Below are 27,544 nucleotides of genomic sequence, written 5' to 3' on the forward strand. Positions count from 1 at the left end.
GTCCTGGCTTGGGAAGTGCTTTGCTATGAAGGACCTTGGAGAAGCTACCTATATCCTAGGGATAAGGATATTAAGAGAAAGGAGTAAAAGACTAATTGGACTTAGTCAGAGTATCTACTTGGATAAGGTGTTGAAAAGGTTCAACATGCAGAATTCCAAGAAAGGAGAATTACCGATCCAAAGCAATGCCAAACTGAGCAAGGCTCAGAGCCCGAGTACAGAAGATGAGATAGCTGAGATGAGTCGATTACCTTATGCTTCCGCTGTTGGTTCGATCATGTATGCTATGACTTGTACCCGTCCTGATGTGGCCTTCGCTTTGAGCATGGTCAGCAGATATCAGGGGAACCCTGGCAAGGCTCATTGGACTGCGGTAAAGAATATTCTCAAGTACCTGCGGAGGACTAAGGATTGGATCCTTACCCTTGGTGGGAGTGATGACTTGAGAGTAGTAGGGTATAGTGATGCTAGCTTTCAGACTGATAGGGATAACTTCCGCTCTCAGTCGGGCTGGGTCTTTACCTTAAATGGAGGGGCAATCACTTGGAAGAGTTCCAAACAGGAGACTGTAGCTGATTCGACTTGTGAATCAAAGTACATAGCAGCGAGTGAAGCGGCAAAGGAGGCGATATGGCTGAGGAACTTCATCGGAGACCTTGGAGTTGTACCAGCTATTAAGGAGCCTATGGAGATTTTCTGTGACAGCAATAGTGCGGTTGCCTTAGCCAAGGAACCAAGAGATCATGGCAGATCCCGACACATTGATAGAAAATATCACTTCATAAGACACAAGATAGAAGAGGGACTCCTCGTGGCAAAGAGGGTATCGTCAGATGAGAACCCTGCGGATCCCCTTACGAAGGGACTGACGAGGGTGAAGCATTTGCAGCATGCGAGGCGCATCGGGCTGAGGGACGATATTAGTTTTACAGATTAGATAGCCTTTTCTGAAACTTGTAAAATGTAATCGACGTTTGATGATGAATAAAATTTGTGATTTATTTATGAGTAAAGTGTTGCTATCATTGTCAATTATTTACTATTGTTTCAGTTTTGCATGTTTTGACTTCCAGAATAATTAATTTATTCAAACTCTCCACAGTCGGTCATATGTCGGAAGTAGGTATGAATCAAGACTGTCATGAATTGGGATTGTAGATGACTAAAGGTGTTTAGCCATAGCAATGGTTGCTACAACATTCATGAGTACTCATAAGTTATGAGTATTGGAATAAACCCACGCTCACTTGTATCACTTCATGGAATTTATCTCGAGTGATCGTGAGACGGTAATATCATATAAGTCTTCAAACCTAGAGATATGAGTTGTTACCTATGAGTTGGTTGTGCATTGATTGCACGTAAACGCATCAGTAACTTGATGTTATAAAACGTGCCTTTGTGTGCAATTCAATAAGTAGTAGAACAAGCATATGAGTCGAAGTTTATCTGTTCCTTCTAGAAATAGAAGCGATATCTGGGCCCCTCGATGATTTTGTGTTGACCCATGTACCGGGCCCGGTCAGAACTAAATTGACGTGTTCAGTTAAGTTCTTTGTCAAACAAATCGGAAATCGAGAAACAACTGCTAGACAATAAGTAAGACATTGTTCCATGTATTTGTCCGGCTGATATCATGAGAGCAGAGGATTATATGATCACTTATCTAAAATGGTGCTTCATAGTTCACAAGAGTTTTCGAGAGCTTCGATTGTCGGTTGGTTCCTGAAGTAATATAGGCAAATACAGTTATTAGACTTATCCAAGTGGGAGTCTGTTGGATAAGATGTCTAAGTCCATAACTTATTTGGTATATACTTGACCCGACCCGGCATGGTCCATTTGGGTTGCACTTCACCCAAACTAGTTATGGATAATTTTATGAGAGTTGTATACTTACGATTTATTAATATATTATAAGTTATAATATATTAATATAAAGTCATGTTACTTAATTAGTTTTAATCTTGAATTAATTATGAATTAATTTAGTGATTAAAAGGAAGACTAATTAAATCATGGGCTATTATATTTATATGGTGTGGGCTAACACTCATTTGGGAATGGGCTAAGCTTATATGGAAGTCCATGGATGATCCATGGAGCTTTTACCCATGGATCCTTGGAAGAGGAAAAGACATGGGTTATTAGGGTTTCACCCTAACCATGAACACTATATAAACAAGCTTATGTTGCATGAAAAAGACAATAATGTGTGTGTAAGTGTGGTAGCCAATATCAAGAGTTAGTATACTCTCTCATATATTTTCCAAGTTTGTGGTGATTTGTGATTTCCATTTGAGGCATTCACATTATTGGTGCTTGGCTCTCAAACTCCAAGGAATCAACAATCAACAAAAGGTATGTAATTCATCTAGTTCTTTTATGGTTAAAAGTACCCCATGCCATGCTAGATAGGTTATAAACCTTGGAAAATAATATTTTGCATGTATCTTAGACAAACATAGATCCAAGGTTTAATAGGGTTGCATGTACACTTAGGAAGTGTTAGAATGCTCAAAACCCAACAAATTTTTGTTTGAAAATTTATGATGTTACAAGTTGGTATCAGAGCCTTGGTTTGAGGGATTCGGATGCACCTTCGGAAGTGTCTGGACTCAAACTGATGATTTGAGAAAATTTTTCAAAAGAAATGATTTTTCTAAAATGAGAAAGAGTTTTAAGAGGAAACGAGTTGGAGCAGTGTGTACAATCAGCTAGAGCCCGAACGGTGATTTCCCAAAATACCCTTAGTTGTTTACTTTATGAAATATTTATGAGATATTAGAAATGCATGCTAGAGAATAGGCTAGGTATTTCATATTCTAGGGCTAGAGTTGCCTGATTTGTGATGCCTTTCCCTGAGGATGTGCTGAGTTCTGAGTCGAGGGCTAATCTAGGAGAGATACCTATATGAGCATACGAGTAGCCTAATGAGAGAGTAGTCTGATATTGTGAGAGATAGAGTACTTGTGAATTATAATCCTAGGAGGAGGACTTGGGATGACTACATGTCAGGTGTGGAAGGTAGTATTGTGCCCGTACTACTGAAAGCACCGGATCTGTATGCAATCCAAGTAAGAATCCTTAGGGTACTGAGGAGCATGTAGGGACGGGAATTCGAGTGTGAGTATACTCGAGAGAGTCTCTGATGATTTTGTGTTTCAGAGACATCATGGTGGGTACACGCCACAACCCCGAGAGCAGTGGGACTAGTGATGATGCGATTCGCAGGATGATTCACGAGGGGGTGGCCACAGCCATTCGAGAGGCGATTCCTGAGATGTTTGGGTCTATTAAGACCACGCTGATTGAGACGTTTGATGAGCGATACGTTGCTGTTTCTGAGGCGGCTGCTGATGCAGCCACCACAGCTGTCGCTGCTGCCAGCCCACAGGGAGGTGACTCGTTGCTGTTTCGGGAGTTCAGCAACACAAAGCCACCAGAGTTTGATGGGAAATAGGATCTGATTGATGCTATGAGGTATATCTATGATATTGAGGGATGTTTTTACACTTGTTCATGCCTAGAGCATTTGAGGGTTCGTTTCGCGCTGAACCAGCTTCGCTTCAGAGCTAAGGACTGGTGGAAATTTGTGACAGCCAGTTTTACTCCTGCAGATCATACTGCAGTGTCATGGGAGAGGTTTACGCTGATGCTCCGAGATGAGTATGTTCCCCCGGTGGAGAGGGAACGATTGGCCTAGGAGTTTCTGTCTCTGAAGCAGAAGACAGAGTCAGTTACGGAGATTACGAGGATGTTTCACGAGAGGGCGTTGTTCTGCCCTGAGCACGTGTATTCTGAGCAGGCATGCATGAGCCGGTATTTGAGCATTCTGAGGAGGGATATTCGAGAGTTCGTGGCGAACTCGTCTTATCGTACGTTTGCCGAGCTTCAGGAAAATGCCAGGAGGAGGGAGATCGAGTTGGAGACTCAGGCCAGGGAAGAGGCGGAGTCTCAGGGGAGAGACCGGAGGCCGACACAGTCGCAACCTGCAGCGAAGCGGGGTAAACCCGCTGATTCAAGATCAGGAGGCCAGAAAGGCCTCACTTGTGGCAAGTGCGGCAAGAGTCATGAAGGATCTTGTCGGGCGGGGATTTGCTACAAATGTGGCAAGGAGGGGCATATGGCGAAGGACTGCCCCCAGGGATTTGCGGTTTGCTTCACTGCAATCAGACCGACCATCGGAAGGCCGAGTGCCCTCAGCTTGTTCAGGGATCAGCCCAGGGTTCCACTCCTGCTGCTTTACGTGCTATTGATAGTCGGGTGGTGAAGGCCGAGGCTCCGAGGGCTCGTGGGAGAGCTTTTCAGCTGACAGCAGAGGAGGTCCGCGCAGCACCTGATGTCGTGACTAGTACATTTCTTATGAGTTATGTACCTGCTTTGGTGTTATTTGACTCGAGTGCGAGTCGATCCTTCGTGTCTTTAGCTTTTAGTCGTCACATCAGTATCTGACGTGAGGCATTGAGTCGACCTCTGAGGGTTTCCATAGCTGAAGAGCATGCGGTTTTTGCTACTGATGTATTCTGAGGATGTGTACTGGAGATTTTTGGTGTCGAGTTCCTGATAGATCTGGTGCCGATAGCGATGGGTGATATTTGTGTCATCGTGGGCATGGACTGGTTGAGCCGTTTTGGAGCAGTGATCGACTGCGAGCGTCAGTTGGTGTGACAACCGGAAAACTTCTGGTCAAGTCAAAGTCAAGTCAAGGTCAATGGGTCGACTGATCAACTCAACTAGTGCTTATATGTTAGGGCTTACCCTATGTGTACTAATGTATGACTCTAAATCTTAATGTGAAGCATCACTTGAAAGTTCAAATGTTCAAAAATTTTAGATCCTAAAAATATTGAGGGAAATAACAACTCTATAAAACACTATTACGTGCCCTCGGGGGTGTATAACACTCGAAATAGAATGTAACTAAGTCTAAGGATCTTGCACTACGAAGAAAAACATTAATAAAGGCCCCGACAAGGTCTCTCTCAATCTCTCCCACTGTATCTTTCTCTCTCCTAAATCTCTCCAAGTATGTGAAATCTCTCCCAAATCTCTCCAAGTATGTGAAATCTCTCCCAAATCTCTCCAAGTATTTGAAATCTCTCCCAAATCTCTCTATGTACCTTCCTCAGTCGAAAACAGCTCAAAACCTAAGGAGAAAACCCAAAAGGACCCTCTTGGTCTGGAACCCCTCTCTACTTCGAAACTTCTGATGGAGTCCGGAATGCCCTAGTTGCTTCGGACAATCTCGCAAGCCCGGAAGGGTGACTCCGGAATAAGCCCCTCATCCGGAAGAACAAGTCCCGCTTCGGAACCCTCCGGTCCGAACTGCTGGCTTCGCTCCGGACTTCGCATGGACTTCGGAATCCGAGAAAAACACTCCGGAACTCTCCTGTTGACTCCGGATCTTTGTGAATGACTCCGGAAGTTTGGAACTGACTTCGGACCCTCGCAGGCTCCGAACACCACTCCAGATTTTTGTCCATTTCGGACTTTTTCTTCATTTTAAGGCATTTTGACGTCGGGAATTCCTCCAAACTCGTAATTTTCATATCTTAAACCCTTTAAACCCCTATTTTATGCCAAAATTTATTATTTTAAACATATTTATATAAAATAATACCCAAGATTTTAAAGGGATTCTAAGTAGATAAGGAGGTTTGACTTTGTGATGTGATGCAAATCCCTCATTTCCCATGCAAATCTCAGTAAAACATGCATTATCCAAAGAGAACTAAGCCTTGTACACCAGTCCTCCAAGCAAATGTCAAGTCACTCCTTATCCCTCCACTTAGAATACGTGAACTCCTCTTCTTCAATTTCCCCACTTCTCATTTTCATTTCCAGCAAACTCCTAAGAGTGCTCTCAACTCCTTCAAGCTCCAAGTTTCATCCCTTCAAGGAAGATTCCCAGATTTTTGTAAGTGTTCATCTTCTTTGACTAGTGATTCTTCACAATATTCCTAAGGCTTCATTATATTTACACAAAAATTATTCTTAGGATATTTCTAAGTTCAAAGAAACTTCCAAGTGTTGGAACTTGGAAACTCGTTACATCTCTTCAAATCACCCAGCAAACTAAACCAAGGTGAGCTTCATACCCCACCTTTTTCTAAGTTTTTATTGTTTTTGGGGGAGAGTACAAGTCAACAATTGTTCTAAATTCTTGAATAATTGCATGTATATGTATGTTAAATGAGTGTATTAAAATAATATTATTTCAAGATGACTTTTCAGGCACGTGAGATTTTACAAACCTCATGAAGTTAGGAGTATATTTTAATCACCACATAAAGGATATTCTATTTACAAAAGGTGCCTCCCAAATTTTTGAGTATGTCCAACATACCCCCTTTATCCATGACTTCTTGTCTAGAAGTAAAAAATTGTTGAAATATATCTTGATATGTTGACACTGTTTCTATAATTCTTTTGAAAAATTGGAACTTTATGTCATATTAGTGACTTTTTGCAAACTATTAGTGATTATTTATGACTATTTGAGATAAACAATTTCACCAAGAAAATTTACAAATAGAGCCTTTATGACAGAAAAATTTACATGTCATAAATGTAACACCCCGTTTTAAGTAGAATAATTAAATAATAAATCAGAAACCCCGGGAAGTAATTATTATTATTATTTTATATTATTTGAGCCCAAAATGTAATAATAATTAGTGGGGTGTTGGTTTCAGGAAGCCAAATGACAAGAATTGAATCTCCAGGGATTAAAGTATAATTGTGGGGACTTAATTTGTAAGGATATATGGAAGTAGGGACTAAAGAGTAAGTTATGGACCTAAGATGAGAAGATTTTGTAGAGGAGGGGCTGATTGGTAACATTTTGGACTTGATTTGTAAAGGGTTTCAGGAGGCATGGTTAGAAGTGTAAAATATGGATTTAGTTTGAAAGAAATGAGGAAGAGAGGGGCTAAACTTGTCATTATGGGGCAAGGTTTCATAAGTCGGGTATATAACCCAAAGCATCACCTGTAACCCTAAACCTAATTCTTTTACATCAGCCGCAACCCACCTTATGCCTCCCATTTTCCCCAGCCGCCGCCACCACCATGTGAGAGCTTCTTCAGCCACCGCCGCCTTCACTCTCCTCCTCCAACTTCGGCGCTGCCACCATGTATTTCGATCGGCAAATCGCGACAGCGACCACTGAGGGTCCGCTGCTCTTCTCTCTCTCTTTCTTAATTCAGCTACCTCAAGAACTACCGGCTGCCGCCACTCCGGTTGAGATCCCAAGCCACCAGCCTCGTCCAGTTTCACTACAGCTGGCCGATGGTGCCGCTGCTTCGCCATCATGACGTCTGATTCCCTTCGCCGTCCACCAACCCACTCAACTGTTGCAATTCGCCGCTACCGTCGTTCAACCTTGAGGATCCGAAGCCAACCACCATTATTGGGAACAAGCAAGCTGTTGCCGCCTTCGCCACCCACCTCAGTAGGTGTTGGGCTTATTTTCCGAGCAATAGGGGCGTTTGTACGTGTAATGGGTGTGTGTGTGTATGTGTGTTTCAGCGTGTCTCGCAAGCTTGGGTGTCCCGGGTTGCTGCTGCCGGAGAAAAGTCAAGAAAAAACCACCATGGCCATCGGCCATGGTGGCTGCCGCCTCAAGGACCTCCATGGAGGTTGTGAGTCTTGCTGTGTGTATTATTTTATGTGTGTGTTATTTAGATACTATTGTAAATTGTAACAAAAATATGAATAATGAAAGAACAGACTAAACCACCACCGTAGGGTGGTGGTTGCAGCCTCCTGCCGCCACCGGCCGCCGTGCCGGGTGGCGGTGTGCTTTGTTTGTGTTTGGTCCCCGTTTGGGGGATGTCTGGACAATGAGGGATCAATGAAACCTTAATGGGCCCAAAGAAACCCTAGTGGGCCCAATGGAACCCTAATGGGCCAATAAGGCCCAATGTGATCTAAAAGCCCAACCAATGGACTAATGGGCTAGTATTGGGTTAGGAAACCCTAGTTAGGGTTTGGGAAAACCCTAAAGGCATAAAACCCTAATCGTGGGAATCGTTTGGGACACACACGAGAATTAATTATTAAACCTAAAATAATAATTAATAATCATTGGCAACTAGCTTATGATAATAATGGACTTAATGGATTAAGTCCTTAATGGATTAAGTCCTTAATGGGTTAAGTAAGAAACACTTAACCCTAATCATCATTTCATGTGAAAGCCCCCATCTCACTCGGGCTTTAAATTGGGCCTTCCTATTGGGCTTTGGCGATTGGACTATAGGTGGGCCATCCAAGAACAAGTTAACGGACCAAAGTAATTAGATGGGCTTTAGGATAAGGCCCATGTAAGGACTTGGGCCCAATTTGGAAAGTTAGGCCATATGTTGGGCTTTGGCCCATTATTGACTTTTGGGCTTTTGTAGTGTGAGTTGGACCTTGGGCTTGTAACCCAATTATTAATTGGGTGTTGTTTGATGTTGACAGTTCGGGAATCTGTCAACCAGTAGCTGGAGTGGTATCAGCGGGACTTCAGCAGTGCCAGGTGAGTTATCCTCACTATACTAAGGGGTCTAAGGCACCAAGGCCGGCCCATTGGATATGTTATCCTAGCAGTGTTAGATGTTGAGTATGAGTTAGTATTGCATACTAGTGATGATGCCAGTTAGGTAGACCTGTAGGACTACCTGTGATGTTATATGATTATTGCATGCTCAGTAGTTATGTTATATGTTATATGTTATGTGGGATGGGTTGAGGTTGTACTGCTCCGTGCGGTAGCCAACAAACCCTAGGAGCATTCAAGTTACGGGCTAAGGGAGACTCGTACTGTGGGCTCGGGAGCATTCCAGTTACGGGCTAAGGGAGACTCATATTGTGGGCTTGGTGGCAATCCAGATGTGAGTTGTGGGCCCGGTAGGCAATCCAGACTCACACTGTGGGCACAAGGGTAATCCAGTCTGTAAAGCTGTGGACCCGTTACATGTTGTTCAGTTTGTTATGTTATGATATTGCTGATATCGTTTTGTGGACTGTATGTGTATCGGTATTTTGGGGGTAACTCACTAAGCTTTCGGGCTTTCAGTTTCAGTTTATTGTTTCAGGTACATCAGGGGATTGTGGCAAGGAAAAGGCGTGATCGTAGAGCTCCTTACTTTTTATGACTTTGATTCTGGGATACTCTGATATTAAACTATTTTGAAAACATTTTGTAATGACTAATGGGTTTTGAATTGTTTAAAAAGTTTTAAATTGGCTTGAATTTTACGGGTGTTACAAGTTGGTATCAGAGCCTTGGTTTGAGTGAATTGGAGGAACATTCGTGTGAATCCAGTCTCAAATCAAGTAAAGATTTTCAAAATGGTTTCTAAATGGTTTCAAAATAAGTAAAGGAGGATGCAGGGTGTACGATCAGCCTGAGCCAGTAAGTAGACCCCAAAATACCATACAAGTTATTTGATTATGTGATATGTTAGAACAACATGTTAGTACTAGGCTAGGGATAATCAGGAATTGCATGATAGAATTGCCTGATTACATGATGCCTGCTAGCCTAGGGTTTCCTTTATATGAGATTGACATCATTACTGTAGTTGCTTAGTGTATGTATCACGGTTATACATAATTAAGATCTTATAGCCTGAGAATGTTTGATTTCGCCTTAGGTTCTGTTCTTGTTTGATTGGGAGCTTAGGGTAGGGTTGGATATTCGAAAGTTTATAGGGTCCAGCATTATGTATGCCTAGCATACACTAGTGTTGCAGGGTTGGTGGAAGTTTCATGGATGGGTGGGTTGTGTGAGGCCGGGAGGCCAGTTATGAGATATTTAGCCTTCCTCTGGGAGTGAGGATTAAGCGCTTGACAGGTTATGTATACGGTTAGGGTGTTGTGGTGATACTCGAGACAAATATGGGTAGGTGTGGAAGGTAGTATGGGCCCGTACTACTGAAAGCACAGGACCCATACGCGTATCAAGGAAGTCACAACCCCTAGGTTTGGGTAGGGAGTTGGTCCCCTGTCATTATATGGATTATCAGAGATCTTTCTGGTGAATTACCAGAATGGTGATTACGATATGTCTTGAGACGGATCCGGGTCAGGATTGAGAGTTGGCAGTTAGCATAGGCCAGTGTTGTCAGAGGATCATGTCAGTGAGATCATCCGGGAGGAGGTGATCGAGATTTTTCAGGGACAGTTTTCGGAGATGTTTGGGTCTATCAAGACCGTTATGGTCGAGTATTTCGACGAGCGCTATACAGCTAGTGTCGAGACGATTGTCGTGGCAGCTATAGCAGTTGTAACAATGGCAGGGAGAGGAGCCAGTCGGGCTTTCCAGTATCGAGACTTCGATGATGCGAAGCCCCGACTATTGATAGGGTTCAGGACCCGGTTATAGCCATGAGGTGGCCATCTGACGTGGAGGGATGTTGCTTCACATGTTCATGTTCTACTGACCAGAAGGTCAGGAGCGCTCTGAACCTGCTAAGGTCCGGGGTGAAGGATTGGTGTGGACTTGTTGTTGGACATATTCTAATGAGCAGAGAGCTGCAGTCACTTGGGATCAGGGAGGTTTTCCGTACTAGTTACATTCTGCGGGTTGAGCGGGAGAGTCCAGCACAGAAGTTTATATATTTGAGGTTTCGGGGGTTTCCCGAGGCCGGGATTCGAGTCGCAAGGACTTCGGAAGGGAGTGATGATTATGATCAGTTAGAGGTTGTAGCTGGAAGTAGAATGGATAATAGATGGATTAGAATGTCGTTTTCTAGGGCAGGGATTATATCCTTACAGTTTTTCAAGCTCCGAGGAGTGAGCAGGCTTGTGACCCTAGGATCAAGTTTTACTCCAGCTCGAGGTCAGTTTAGTTGCATGGGTTGGCGACAGTATCTCATCGCTGGTGAGCGTAGGTGGGGCGATGTGGCGTAAGTAGATTGTGAGGTCCGGTTCGCATTGGATCTCTTGAATCGGGCGATAAGGTTAATTGTACAATCTATTACACTCTTGGAATTAGAGACTGTCTTGGGAGTAGTTTGTAACTCGGTATAGGGCAGAGGTTGCTTCAGCTACTGCAGTTTAGTTGTGGATGATCGAGCTGGTGAGTGAGCCAGGGCGCGAGACCCTAAATGATGTTAACTCTAGAGCAGAGGGCAGGAGATTTGTTGGAAAACTTTAGGAAGAAGGGTATAATGTGGGAGGTCTACGGACAGGGTCCCATAGGATGGTTATTCGACATTGTCAGAATTCAATGGTGATAGAAATCGTTATTGGTTGGCGTATGAGAGCGCCAAGGGAAATAGCTTGTTGTTGAAGTATTAGTAGAGCATCTATCCTTGAACTTCAAGATTTGGGTGTGGGGTCATTCAAGCATCAGGGATTGTCGGCCTGATTATGTCGGATTTCACACTAGTGGGTGTGGTTAGTATTCTAAGTGGGGGAGAATTGTCCTGAGATTCAGAAACAGGAGCGGTTTTGAAAATGGAATAAGTTTCACATCATTGTCAGAGAGGAAGACAACCCAAGTGGCTGTTTGGTTTGAGGTTGTGTGAGTTGAGAGTTTGGTAAAACTCCCCAACGGGTGAATCACGTCATCTCGGTACTTGATAGCAGAATTAGGAATTCTCAAGATGAACGTCAGCTATTGAAAGTTTTGTCTGTTGCTGTTCAGATTGCGATCTTAAAAAGGGTCGGGCAAGCGTTAATCAGTGAACCTCCCCGGAAGCGGGAAATTCTATGAAGGAATTCAAGAGAAGACAGTTCAGAAGCTAGGAATACGATACCAATTTCCTTGTGCAGTGTGCTATGTTTCCCCTCAATAGTGGAATACACTTTTGATTCATATCAGACTCGGATTTCGGTAACCTTAAGAACAATTGTGGAACTTTTCTTAGATTCGTTTTGGTGTTGGAAGTATCGGATCAGTCTCGATCGAGTATGGGCAGTATGGCGAGTAAGTATGGAGATAGGGATTCTCAATTGTGCGCATGGTAGTGATTCTTCGTGTGTATCGGTGGATATTTAAGGTGGCATTAGAGTTGGTTCTATGTACGTGTGATCAGGTCTGGGTTATAGTCTGCAAGTTGGATCTAAGGTTCGTCTATCATTCTATGATGGGGTCAAGTGCGACCAAGGGTTGCAGGATTTTGCTTGGATAAGCAACTTGTTCTATAGGTGGATCGTGCATAGTGGGATTTCAACATGGTAGCACAGGTTGGTGTTGTGAAGAACGTTGGTTGGGCCTTTCTTTTGGATAAGGTTGATAGTTTATCAGGAGCATTCCAGTCATGAGCTTAGGGCCAGGTAGGGCATACCAGACTCATGCTGTGGGCTCAGAGGCAATCCAGACCTATGCTGAGGGCCTTGTAGGGGTATTCCAGTCATAGGTTGTGGGCCTAGCGATCTTAGTAGTCTATTTCTTATGTTTGAGCGCTTTCGGAATAGACATGTTATTGAGATCCGGGCGAGCTGTAATCGGCCAGGAGGAATCAGAAGATTTTGTGAGAAATACAAGGGTAGGTTCTTGAACTTCAAGTTATGAGTTTAGAACCGAGTTTCGTACATAGTGGTATTCTGATCTAGGGTATTCCATCCCGAGGATGACCGGACCCTATGATTGATTGGACATGGCGTGTTGGTATTCCAACCTGAGGGTTGATTGGGCCAAACATGCACAAGATACGAGGGTATTCTATCTCGAGGATGACTGGACCCGTCGTAGGCATGCCTGGTATTCCAGACCGAGGCTGATTGGACCAGGTATGAGTGTTCGGGCTTATGAGCCGGTTATTATAGGAATTGGTGATCAAGATGAATTTCTCTTGAAGGAGTACCTGATCTCTTGTCAAGAAGAGGATTAAAGGTAGCAGTGTGGGATTTGTGATTTTATTTTTGGGCGGGAACCCCAGGTTTGTAGCAGTTGGGTAGCCAGTTGGGAGATAAGGGCCATAAATACAACAACAATGATCCAGTGTGGGCAGTCTGTCAGCGAGCCAGACCATTCCGAGACTCCAGATTTCGGATTGTGTAAATGTGATCATATGGTAAGAGATTTATTTACTTTTCTGATTTTAGAACCCTACGAGGGTTGGATATGGTTTCCTTGGAGAGGCTAGAGTCCTGCTCGGGGTTGTAGTCAAGTAGTTCAACTTGTTTGGCGTGTAAGGAATGATAAGAAACGATTTCGAGGACGAAATCAAATTTAAGTGGGGGAGAGTTGTAACATCCCGTTTTAAATAGAGTAATTAAATAATAAATCAGGAACCCCGGGAAGTAATTATTATTATTATTTTATATTATTTGAGCCCAAAATGTAATAATAATTAGTGGGGTGTTAGTTTCAGGAAGCCAAATGACAAGAATTGAATCTCCAGGGATTAAAGTATAATTTTGGGGACTTAATTTCTAAGGATTTATGGAAGTAGGGACTAAAGAGTAAGTTCTGGACCTAAGATGAGAAGATTTTGTAGAGGAGGGGTTGATTGGTAACATTTTGGACTTGATTTGTAAAGGGTTTCAGGAGGCATGGTTAGAAGTGTAAAATATGGATTTAGTTTGAAAGAAATGAGGAAGAGAGGGGCTAAACTTGTCATTATGGGGCAAGGTTTCATAAGCCGTGTATATAACCCAAAGCATCACCGGTAACCCTAAACCTAATTCTTTTACATCAGCCGCAACCCACCTTATGCCTCCCATTTTCCCCAGCCGCCACCACCATGTGAGAGCTTCTTCAGCCGCCGCCTCCTTCACTCTCCTCCTCCAACTTCGGCGTTGCCACCATGTATTTCGATCGGCAAATCGCGACAGCGACCACTGAGGGTCCGCTGCTCTTCTCTCTCTCTCTTTCTTAATTCTGCCACCTCAAGAACTACCGGCCGCCGCCACTCCGGTTGAGATCCCAAGCCACCAGCCTCGTCCAGTTTCACTACAGCTGGCCGATGGCGCCGCTGCTTCGCCATCATGACGTCTGATTCCCTTCGCCATCCACCAACCCACTCAACTGTTGCAATTCGCCACTGCTATCGTTCAACCTTGAGGATCTGAAGCCAACCACCATTGTTGGGAACGAGCAAGCTGCTGCCGCCTTCGCCACCCACCTCAGTGGGTGTTGGGCTTATTTTCCGAGCAATAGGGGCGTTTGTGCGTGTAATGGGTGTGTGTGTGTGTGTGTGTGTTTCAGCATGACTCGCAAGCTTGGGTGTCTCGGGTTGCTGCAGCCGGAGAAAAGTCAAGGAAAAACCACCATGGTCGTCGGCCATGGTGGCTGCCGCCTCAAGGACCGCCATGGAGGCTATGAGTGTTGTTGTGTGTATTATTTTGTGTGTGTGTGTTATTTAGATACTATTGTAAATTGTAACAAAAATATGAATAATGAAAGAAAAGACTAAACCACCATCGTAGGGTTGTGGTTGCCGCCACCGGCCGCCGTGCCGGGTGGCGGTGTGCTTTGTTTGTGTTTGGTCCTCGTTTGGGGATGTCTGGACAATGAGGGATCAATGAAACCCTAATGGGGCCAAAGAAACCCTAGTGGGCCCAATGGAACCCTAATGGGCCAATAAGGCCCAATGTGACCTAAAAGCCCAACCAATAGACTAATGGGCTAGTATTGGGTTAGGAAACCCTAGTTAGGGTTTGGGAAAACCCTAAAGGCATAAAACCCTAATCATGGGAATCGTTTGGGACACACACGAGAATTAATTATTAAACCAAAAATAATAATTAATAATCATTGGCAACTAGCTTAAGACAATAATGGACTTAATGGATTAAGTCCTTAATGGATTAAGTCCTTAATGGGTTAAGTAAGAAACACTTAACCCTAATCATCATTTCATGTGAAAGCCCGAATCTCACTCGAGCTTTAAATTGGGCCTTCCTATTGGGCTTTGGCGATTAGACTTTGGCGATTGGACTATAGGTGGCCCATCCAAGAACAAGTTAATGGACCAAAGTAATTAGATGGGCTTTAGGATAAGGCCCATGTAAGGACTTGGGCCTAATTTGGAAAGTTGGGCCATATGTTGGGCTTTGGCCCATTATTGACTTTTAGGCTTTTATAGTGTGAGTTGGACCTTGGGCTTGTAACCCAATTATTAATTGGGTGTTGTTTGATGTTGACAGTTCGGGAATCTGTTAACCAGCAGCTGGAGTGGTATCAGCGGGACTTCAGCAGTGCCAGGTGAGTTATCCTCACTATACTAAGGGGTCTAAGGCACCAAGGCCGGACCATTGGATATGTTATCCTAGCAGTGTTAGATGTTGAGTATGAGTTAGTATTGCATACTAGTGATGATGCCAGTTAGGTAGACCTGTAGGACTACCTGTGATGTTATATGATTATTGCATGCTCAGTAGTTATGTTATATGTTATATGTTATGTGGGATGGGTTGAGGTTGTACTGCTTCGTGCGGTAGCCAACAAACCCTAGGAGCATTCAAGTTACGGGCTAAGGGAGACTCGTACTATGGGCTCGGGAGCATTCCAGTTACGGGCTAAGGGTGACTCATATTGTGGGCTTGGTTGCAATCCAGATGTGAGCTGTGGGCCCGGTAGGCAATCCAGATTCACACTGTGGGCACAGGGGTAATCCAGTCTGTAAAGTTGTGGACCCGTTACATGTTGTTCAGTTTGTTATGTTATGATATTGCTGATATCGTTATGTGGACTGTATGTGTATCGATATTTTGGGGGTAACTCACTAAGCTTTCGGGCTTACAATTTCAGTTTATTGTTTCAGGCACATCAGGGGATTGTGGCAAGGCAAAGGCGTGATCGTACAGCTCCTCACTTTTTATGACTTTGATTCTGGGATACTCTGATATTAAACTATTTTGAAAACATTTTGTAATGACTAATGGGTTTTGAATTGTTTAAAAAGTTTTAAATTGGCTTGAATTTTACGGGTGTTCCAATAAAGCTGTTGTCATAACTTCACACAAGTCCTAGTTTACACAAATCATAACTTGACACCTTCTGACAAATGGGGTCTCACTTAGTAAATATTAAAGGGAAGAACCATTTTTCCGACTTCTCTAATATTGGGTCGATTGATAAATATGCAAAGCGGATTATTTTCAACAAACGAAACGCAACGAAACGAAGCGAAAGGAAACGAAATATCTAGTCAACGAGTACAACTATTATTATTTAATTAGTAAATAATGGATTTCACGATTTTTCAAAAATCTGTTAGTATTCTAGTCAGACAAATCTTCACAGTACATATATTTATATAAATAGTGTACGCCTAAAGTCCTGTAAGAGTTATAACCAGAGTCTCCTGGAGGGGGAACGAGAATTTGTGTATAGATCTATACGGGGTTGACACCCCGCACCTTCGTTGTTCGCTACAGCTAGACCGGCCAGTCTAGGGTGACAAATGTATTAAACGAAATCGACGTCTGAAGAACGTCATAACGGGCAATCCGTCATACTAGTATGGTTATAACAACTCACTTGAATATATCAAAAATGTATTTATACAGATTTCACTTTTGGTTTACAAACAACTTTGTTTTGGTTTGTTCAAATGAAACTTTTCTACACGAGTGTTATGGTTTTCAAAGCTACTATTTTATACATCAGAAAATATAAGATTTTCTGGAGGAAATAATTATTATGATTTCGAAGACGACTAACTAAGACACACATGCAACTATACTCGAGTTGAAACAAGTCATACAACTGTTTTGATAAGAAAATATTGGATTTTCTGGATTTCTAAACTATCATCAAAGTTTTATACAAAAATGCTTATGAACTCACCAACATATTTTATGTTGACGCTTTTCAAATGACTTGTATTCTCAGGAAACCAATAAGCAGGTTGTGGATCGCGGACTCAATATTATTTTGTTATATTTTGGATTTGCTTACTGATGTCTCTTTTGTATAAAATTTGAGAATATGAACATGATGTAAAACAATGTAAGCTTGTTATATTGATGTATGATGCTTGGATTTGCTATGTTTCATTTATATGCTAATGTTATGATACTGCGCAATGAAGTCACCCGCCTCCGGACGTTTCCGCCGTTCTGGTCCGGGGGTGTGACAAATTGGTATTAGAGCATTGTTTATAATGAACTAGTATATCTAGTCATACAAGATATACAACTATAAATATAATGGGACTAAAACACTCTGACTAAAAGTATACATACTTTCTAGGACCATATCATAACAAGAACAAAACAAGATAACTTAAAGGTTGAACACTACAGTCAAACCTGGGCAGTTATGTAATCATATCTGGGATAAATATAGCCTGATCAACTATATTTATCTGAGATATGACCAACATGTGTTCAGGAGTGGTAGTGGTGTTGCAACAAGTCTAAAGCTTCCCAACTTGCTGCCCAAAAGTTTTAAGGACCAAACCTAAAATAATTGAAATACTATAGGAGTATTTTGGCATTCTCTCTATTTTCTCGTACTCATATATTCTTGCACAGACGACATGGCAGACTTTCACCTCCCCGGAGACCCTTACTTTCCTAATCAGGGGAATGGGGTTGGATTGAGGATGACCCAGAAGAAGAAGACCCCGAGGAACCCATGGAGGATCCCGAAGAACCGATAGAGTTTGAAGAAGAGGACATCGATGAAGAAGTCGAGGAAGATGACGAGGAAGAGGTTGAGGAGGACGAGGAATCGGACGCAGAGTCTGAAGTTATCAACCCTCCCTACATGGCAAGAGTACCACCGCATAGGATGGGCTACAATGGCCCTACACCTCCTTGGGCGGACGATATCGAGAGATGGGGCCGACGCTAGGGTCAACAACCGCCATTTGGGATAAACCGAGGTTACTACAACCTCCAGCATGGAGGACCAGCGGATCGCACACTCCCTGTCGTGGTCATACGTATTAGGGACATCGGTGACCAGGCTCAAGTGACCACCGACCGGGTAATGCAGATGCTAGCGGCTATGCGGGTTACAGATGCTCGCACGCGAGACCTAGAGCGAGACTTCTACCCAATGGAACGGCTCATAGAAGATCTTGCCACTGCACGAGATGAAGTCAGAGAATACCAGGAGAGACACACCGCACTAGAGGAGCGTGTACGGATCACTGAACGTAGATTATCCGAACTTCAGGGCGCATCTACCTCATCGTCAGCACCACAGGGCCCTACTCGTTGCGACTAGTATCTGGTTATTTGCTACCGTATCGGTTCTCCTTTGTGCATTTTCTTATGTATTATCGATGACATGCTTAAGTGATTACGCTACTCATGGAGTCGTTACTTTGTTAGATTTTATTGCACTTCATGTATTTGTATGCCTTATAAAGGCAAAATTTTCATGTACTCAGGAAATTAACATCAATGAAAAAACGGATATATATGTTTCCTTATGGTGTGTTATCTATGATGTGCGCCATTACTATTGTTACATGTTAAATTTATACACACACTTGCTTGTATACAACCAAATCACTGATACTATTCTATAAAGTCGTGAAATAAAATACTTTGGATACTCATTGTCCTTTTGATCCATGACAGAAAGATGCCGAGGAGATCAACCCGTAGGAATAACAACACACCACCACCGCTGCCCCCGCCGGAAATGAACTCTGCGGCTTTCCAAGGGGCAATTGCAGCCGCAGTGACAGCAGCACTAGCCCACATCCAAGCCGGAAATAATGGTGGTGGACAAGGCCAAGGGACAGGAAGCTCCCACCACGGGATGAATCAAGGGCCCGTAAAGGCCTGTACCTACAAGGATTTTTCCAATGCAAGACCCCGAACTTTCAACGAGACTGGAGGAGTCATAGCTCTGAAAAGATGGATCGAAAAAGTAGAGTCGGTGTTCGAGATATGTGAATGTCCTGAAGGAAGTAAAGTCAAATTCGCGGCCTGCACTTTCATCGACCATGCACTGTCATGGTGGAACGGTCACATCGAGGCCATGACACTTCCCGTTGCAAACGTTATGTCCTGGGAAGAACTCAAAGAAATGTTAATCGCCGAGTACTGCCCCCGAGGGGAAGTAAAAAAGCTCGAATAAGAACTGTGGAACCTTACGGTGCAGAACTCGGACATTGACGCGTACATCTCGAGGTTTAACGAACTATCCCTTCCGTGTCCTAGTATAATTACATCCGGAGGAAAGAAGGTCGAGGGATTCATCAGGGAGTTGACGCCTCCCATTCAGGGCAACGTGATTTCCTCAAAACCCGAGACCTACGACAGTGCAAAACGCCTGGCCAAGAAACTTTATGATCACAGTGATAAGAAAAGTACCAAAAAAACCGAGGGAGAGAGCAAACAAGAAGGAGGGAGCAAGAAGAACTGGGGGAACAAGCGAAAAGGACGACAGAATTCAGGGCCATCCAAGAAACCACAGACAGTAGCTGTCCATTCTGCTACCGCTCCAGCAGCACCAGCTCCAACCGCCCCAGCCTCAACCACAACCGCGCCAACAAAGCCATACGCGGGATCCAATCCCAAGTGTGACAAGTGTAAATATCACCACTATGGGGCATGCAAGGATTTCCAATGCACCAACTGCAATCGAAAAGGACACACTGTCCGGTATTGCAAGATGCCCCCACAACAAAACAAACAACCCAATGACAACAACGCTGGAGCCAGCCACGCATGTTACAGATGCGGGGAAACTGGTCATTTCAAACGCAACTGCCCTAAGAACAACAATCAGAACGCAGGAAGGGTCTTAACCATCAGGCAAGGAGAGGCGGTGCAAGATCCAACAGTGGTAACTGGGACGTTTCTCCTCAACAACTCTTATGCGTGTGTTTTATTCGATAGTGGTGCTGAACGAAGCTTCATAAGTCACAACTTCAAACACCTACTCAATCAAAATCCTCAAAAACTGAACGAAACTTATACGGTCGAAATGGCCAACGGTAAAACAGAATCAACCAACGATATCTACGTAGGGTGCACTCTAACGTTAAATAATCACTCCTTCCCAATCAGTTTGATGTCTGTTAATATTAGGAGCTTTGATGTGATTATTGGCATGGATTGGTTAACCCCCACCATGCTGAAATTATGTGTCACGAGAAGGCCATTCGCCTTCATCTACCCAACGACGAAACCCTAATAGTTTATAGCGATAAACCCGGTTCAAACCTCCGACTTATTTCTTGCATCCAAGCACGAAAGTGCATGCATAAAAAGAATCACGCCTTTCTTGCTCATGTCATTGATAAAACAAAGGAGGAGAAAAACCTTAACGATATTCCTGAAGTATGTGACTTTCCTGACATATTTCCCGAGGATTTGCCAGGAATCCCTCCCGAACGCCAGGTCGAGTTCCGAATCGATCTTGTACCTGGAGCCACTCCAATCGCCAAATCACCCTACAGGTTAGCTCCTGCCAAGATGCAAGAGTTATCTAGCCAACTAAGCGAACTTCTTGACAAAGGATTCATCAGTCCGAGCTTTTCACCCTGGGGAGCTCCGATTCTGTTTGTCAAGAAGAAAGACGGATCTTTCAGAATGTGCATAGATTACCGAGAACTAAACAAACTCACCGTCAAGAATCGATACCCACTTCCCCGAATCGATGATCTATTTGATCAGCTCCAAGGAGCCAGTTACTTTTCCAAGATAGATCTGAGGTCCGGATACCATCAACTAAGAGTCCGAGAGGAGGATATCCCAAAGACTTCTTTCCGAACCCGTTATGGGCATTTCGAATTCGTAGTCATGCCTTTTGGTCTCACAAACGCACCAGCAGCCTTTATGGATCTGATGAACCGAGTCTGTCGGACATTCCTTGACAACTTCGTAATTGTTTTCATCAATGATATACTCGTTTACTCTAAGAGCAAGGAAGAGCACAGCCAATATTTACGACAAATTTTGGAAACATTGAGAGCAGAAAAGCTTTACAAAAAATTCTCCAAATGCGAGTTCTGGATTCGTAGAGTGGAATTTTTGGGCCATGTAGTCAGCGAAGAAGGAATACATGTGGACCCTACCAAGATCAAAGCTATTGAGGGTTGGGCAACTCCAAGAACCCCAACCGAAATCAGACAAATTTTGAGCCTTGCTGGTTATTACCAAAGGTTCATCCAAAATTTTTCCAAGATCGCCAAGCCTCTCACCACTCTCACCCAGAAGGGCGTACCTTTTCATTGGAATGACAAACAAGAAGCTGCCTTCCAAACCCTAAAACGAGCCCTCTGCAATGCTCCAGTGTTTTCCCTGCCAGAAGGAACGGATGACTTCGTAGTATACTGTGATGCTTCTAATCAAGGGTTGGGTTGTGTGCTTATGCAACGAGGAAAAGTGATAGCTTACGCATCTAGACAACTAAAGACCCACAAAGTAAACTACACCACCCACGATCTCGAGCTGGGAGCTGTGGTCTTCGCATTGAAGATTTGGAGGCACTACCTATATGGTATAAAATGCACCATTTTCACAGACCACAAGAGCCTCCAGCACATCCTGAATCAAAAAGAATTAAACATGAGGCAACGAAGATGGGTCGAACTGCTAAACGACTATGAGTGCGAAATCAAGTACCATCCAGGCAAAGCAAATGTGGTAGCTGATGCCTTAAGCCGAAAGGAGTACTCGGGTCGCCGAGTAAAGACGTTGACAATGACCATCCATTCCCATCTATCCTCACAAATCAAAGAGGCTCAGTAGGAAGCCTTGAAGCCGAAAAACGTCACCAATGAGTCATTGTGCGAAATGGGAAAGAATTTGACGGTCAAAGAATACAGAGTCTATTATCTTATGGAACGAATCTGGACACCGAGGTTCGGTGGATTTCGGGATGTGGTAATGAATGAGGCTCACAAAACAAGCTACTCTATCCATCCAGGTTTCGACAAGATGTACCCGGATATCAAACAACATTATTGGTGGCCGAACATGAAATCGGAGATTGCCACTTACGTAGGCAAGTGTCTCACTTGTGCCAAGGTTATAGTGGAGTATCAGAAGCCCTCGGGTCTACTGCAACAACCCGAAATACTTGAGTGGAAATGGGAGAGGGTAACAATGGATTTTATAACCAAATTACCCAAGACGGAAGACATTATGGATGCTATCTGGGTGATCGTTGACCGACTAACAAAATCCGCTCATTTCCTGCCAATAAAGGAGACGTACAAAACGGAAAGGCTAACGCGAATATACCTGAAAGAGTTGGTGAGACTTCACGGAGTCCCCATATCTATTATCTCAGATCGGGATAGTAGATTCACCTCTTGTTTTTGGCAGTCGCTCCAGAAAGCATTGGGAACCCGACTAGATATGAGCACTGCCTACCACCCCCAGACAGATGGCCAAAGCGAGCGAACCATTCAGACTCTAGAAGACATGCTCCGAGCATGTGTGATAGATTTTGGCAAAGCCTGGGATGCCCACCTGCCCCTAGTTGAATTTTCATATAACAACAGCTACTACACAAGCATAGGAGTCGCCCCCTTCGAGGCCTTGTATGGTCGGAAGTGTAGATCGCCCCTTTGTTGGGCCGAGGTGGGTGACACCCAGCTGGAAAGCGGAAAACTACCAGATAGCACCCTCACAGGACCAAAGATCATTCGGGAAACAACCGAGAAAATCGTCCAAATCAAGTTACGACTCCAAGCGTCCCGGGATAGACAGAAAAGCTACGCAGACAAAAGGCCAAAGCCACTGGAGTTCCAAGTAGGAGACCGCGTGCTGCTAAAGGTCTGTCCCTGGAAAGGGATGATCCGTTTCGGGAAACAAGGAAACTTAAACCCACGATACATCGGACCATTCGAGATTCTTGCCCGAATTGGTCCAGTGGCCTATAAGCTGCAGTTACCCTCCGAACTCAGCAACGTGCACCCCGTGTTCCACGTATCGAATTTGAAAAAGTGCTTATCGGATGAAACCCTTGTTATTCCGCTAGAAGAGATTGAGATAAACGAGAATCTTTTGTTCGTTGAAGAACCAATCGAAATCATGGACAGAGAAGTGAAGCGTACCAAACAAAGTCGCATTCCAATTGTAATGGTTCGTTAGAGCGCCAAGTGCGGGCCTAAATTCACATGGGAGCGCGAGGATCAAATGATATAGAAGTACCCCCACCTATTCGCTAACCCTTGAAGGCTACTTCAAAGCAAAATTTCGGGACGAAATTCCCTCAAGCGGGGGATGATGTGACAACCGGCAAACTTCTGGTCAAGTCAAAGTTAAGTCAAGGTCAACGGGTCGACTGGTCAACTCAACTAGTGCTTATATGTTAGGGCTTACCCTATGTGTACTAATGTATGACTCTAAATCTTAATGCGAAGCATCACTTGAAAGTTCAAATGTTCAAAAATTTTAGATCCTAAACAGATTGAGGGAAGTAACAACTCTATAAAACACTATTACGTGCCCGCGGGGGTGTATAACACTCAAAATAGAATGTAACTAAGTCTAAGGAACTTGCACTATGAAGAAAAACATTAATAAAGGCCCCCGACAAGGTCTCTCTCAATCTCTCCCACTATATATCTCTCTCTCCCAAATCTCTCCAAGTATGTGAAATCTCTCCCAAATCTCTCCAAGTATGTGAAATCTCTCCCAAATCTCTCCAGGTATGTGAAATCTCTCCCAAATCTCTCCAAGTATGTGAAATCTCTCCCAAATCTCTCCAAGTATGTGAAATCTCTCCCAAATCTCTCTATGTACCTTCCTCAATCGAAAACAGCTCAAAACCTAAGGAGAAAACCCAAAAGGACCCTCTTGGTCCGGAACCCCTCTCTACTTCGGAACTTCTGATGGAGTCCGGAATACCCTAGTTGCTTCGGACAATCTCGCAAGCCTGGAAGGGTGACTCTGGAATAAGCCCCTCATCCAGAGGAACAAGTCCCGCTTCGGAAATTCAAGTCGGCTTCGGAACCCTCCGGTCTGGACTGCTGGCTTTGCTCCGGACTTCGCATGGACTTCGGAATCCGAGAAAAACACTCTGGAACTCTCCTGTTGACTCCGGATCTTTGTGAATGACTCCGGAATTTTGGAACTGACTTCGGACCCTCGCAGGCTCCAGACTCCACTCCGGATTTTTGTCCATTTCGGACTTTTTCTTCATTTTAAGGCATTTTGACGTCAGGAATTCCTCCAAACTCGTAATTTTCATATCTTAAACCCCTATTTTATGCCAAAATTTATTATTTTAAACATATTTATATAAAATAATACCCAAGATTTTAAAGGGATTCTAAGTAGATAAGGAGGTTTGACTTTGTGATGTGATGCAAATCCCTCATTTCCCATGCAAATCTCAGTAAAATATGCATTATCCAAAGAGAACTAAGCCTTGTACACCAGTCCTCCAAGAAAATGTCAAGTCACTCCTTATCCCTCCACTTAGAATACGTGAACTCCTCTTCTTCAATTTCCCCACTTCTCATTTTCATTTCCAGCAAACTCCTAAGAGTGCTCTCAACTCCTTCAAGCTCCAAGTTTCATCCCTTCAAGGAAGATTCCCAATTTTTTATAAGTGTTCATCTTCTTTGACTAGTGATTCTTCACAATATTCCTAAGGCTTCAGTATATTTACACAAAAATTATTCTTAGGATATTTTTAAGTTCAAAGAAACTTCCAAGTGTTGGAACTTGGAAACTCCTTACATCTCTTCAAATCACCCAGCAAACTAAACCAAGGTGAGCTTCATACCCCACCTTTTTCTAAGTTTTTATTGTTTTGGGGGGAGAGTACAAGTCAACACTTGTTCTAAATTCTTGAATAATTGCATGTATCTGTATGTTAAATGGGTGTATTAAAATAATATTATTTCAAGATGACTTTTCATGCACGTGAGATTTTACAAACCTCATGAAGTTGCGAGTATATTTTAATCACCACATAAAGGATATTCTATTTACAAAAGGAGCCTCCCAAATTTTTGAGTATGTCCAACATACCCCCTTTATCCATGACTTCTTGTCTAGAAGTAAAAATTGTTGAAATATATCTTGATATGTTGACACTGTTTCTATAATTCTTTTGAAAAATTGGAACTTTATGTCATATTAGTGACTTTTTGCAAACTATTAGTGATTATTTATGAATATTTGAGATAAATTATTTCACCAAGAAAATTTACAAATAGAGCCTTTATGACAAATGGGGTCTCACTTAGTAAATATTAAAGGGAAGAGCCATTTTGCCGACTTCTCTAATATTGGGTCGATTAATAAATATGCAAAGCGGATTATTTCAACAAACGAAACGCAACGAAACGAAGCGAAAGGAAACGAAATATCTAGTCAACGAGTACAACTATTATTATTTAATTAGTAAATAATGGATTTCACAATTGTTCAAAAATCTGTTAGTATTCTAGTCAGACAAATCTTCACAGTACATATATTTATATAAATAGTGTACGCCTAAAGTCCTGTAAGAGTTATAACCAGAGTCTCCTGGAGGGAGAACGGGAATTTGTGTATAGATCTATACGGGGTTGACACCCCGCACCTTCGTTGTTCGCTACAGCTAGACCGGCCAGTCTAGGGTGACAAATGTCTTAAACGAAATCGACGCCTGAAGAACGTCATAATAGGCACTCCGTCATACTAGTAAGGTTATAACGACTCACTAGAATATATCAGAAATGTATTTATATAGATTTCACTTTTGGTTTACAAACAACTGTTTTGGTTTGTTCAAATGAAACTTTTCTACACAAGTATTATGGTTTTCAAAGCTACTATTTTATACATCAGAAAATATAGGATTTTCTGGAGAAAACAATTATATACGATTTCGAAGACGACTAACTAAGACACACATGCAACTATACTCAAGTTGAAACAAGTCATACAACGATTTTGATAAGAAAATATTGGATTTTCTGGATTTCTAAACTATCATCAAAGTTTTATACAAAAATTCTTATGAACTCACCAACATATTTTATGTTGACGCTTTTTAAACGACTTGTATTCTCAGGAAACCAATAAGCAGGTTGTGGATCATAGACTCAAGATTATTTTGCTATATTTGGGTTTTGCTTACTGATGTCTCTTTTGTGTAAAATTTGAGAATATGAACATGATGTAAAACAATGTAAGCTTGTTATATTGATGTATGATGTTTGGATTTGCTATGTTTCATTTATATACAAATGTTATGATACTGCGCAATGAAGTCACCCGCCTCCGGACGTTTCCGCAGTTCTGGTCCGGGGGTGTAACAGTGGTGACTGTACGAGACCCTAGTGGGGGAGTGCTTACGGTGTATGGCGAGGGTACCAGATCCAGGTTAGCTTTCTGCTCTGCAGCCAGGGCGAGGCAGAGTTTACAACAGGGTTGTATGGGCTTCTTGGCGTACGTGATGGATACGCGGGTTGTTTCAGAGAGGCCGAGTTCTATCTCTGAGGTTCCGATAGTGTGCGAGTTCCTGGATGTTTTTCCACAGGAATTACCAGGTGTGCCTCCCGAGAGGCGGGTGGAGTTCCGAATCGATTTAGTTCCGGGAGCGGCGCCTATTGCAAAGGCACCTTATCGCCTTGCGCTACCAGAGATGCAGGAGTTATCCTCACAGCTCCAGGAGCTTTTGGGGAAGGGTTTTATCAGACCAAGTAGCTCACCGTGGGGAGCGCCGATCCTTTTGGTCAAGAAAAAGGATGGTTCACACCGGATGTGAATAGATTACCGGGAGTTGAACAAGCTGATGGTCAAGAATCGTTATCCACTTTCGAGGATCGATGATTTATTCGATCAGTTGCAGGGGCATCTTGGTTTTCCAATATTGATTTGAGATCTGGATATCACCAGATGAGAGTATGCGAGGAGGATATTCATAAGACGGCCTTTACAACTCGTTATGGGCATTACGAGTTTGTGGCGATGCCTTTCGGGTTCACCAACGCACCGGCAGTGTTCATGTATCTCATGAACCAAGTGTGTAGGCCCATGTTGGATCGATCGGTGATCGTGTTCATCGATGGCATCTTGGTGTATTCGAGTTCCAGAGAGCAGCGTGAGGAGCATCTGCGAGAGGTTCTTGGGGTTTTGAGGTCGGAGAGGCTTTATGCCAAATTCTCCAAGTGTGATTTCTGGTTACGAGAGGTTTAGTTCTCGGGACACCTCGTTAATCAGAATGGGATATTGGTCAATCCGGCCAAGATTGAGGCAGTTATGCGATGGGAGGTGCCGAGATCCCCATCCAAGATCAGGAGTTTTCTGGGATTGGCCGGTTACTATCAGAGATTTATCAAGGATTTCTCCAAGATTGCGGTTCCTCATACCAGATTGACCCGAACGGGTGTTACTTTTGTTTGGGGGCCCAAGCAGCAGGCATCATTCGAGACTCTTCACCAGAGGTTGTGCGAAGCTCCGGTGTTAGCCCTTCCGGAGGGAGTGGAGGACTTCATGGTCTATTGTGATGCGTCCATTTCAGGGATGGGTGCAGTGTTGATGCATATGGGTCACGTAATAGCATACGCGTCGAGGCAGTTGAAGCCTCACTAGACGAGGTATCCCACCCATGATTTGGAGTTGGGGGCAGTGGTGTTCGCCCTTAAGATTTAGCGCCACTATCTTTATGGTGTCTGGTGTACCATATACACGGACCATAAGATCCTGAAGTACCTGATGGATCAGCCCAATC

The sequence above is a fragment of the Lactuca virosa genome, chromosome 4, assembly GCF_052849685.1.
Source record: "Lactuca virosa cultivar CGN04683 chromosome 4, Lactuca_virosa_CGN04683_v6, whole genome shotgun sequence".
NCBI classification, from domain to species: Eukaryota; Viridiplantae; Streptophyta; class Magnoliopsida; order Asterales; family Asteraceae; genus Lactuca; species Lactuca virosa.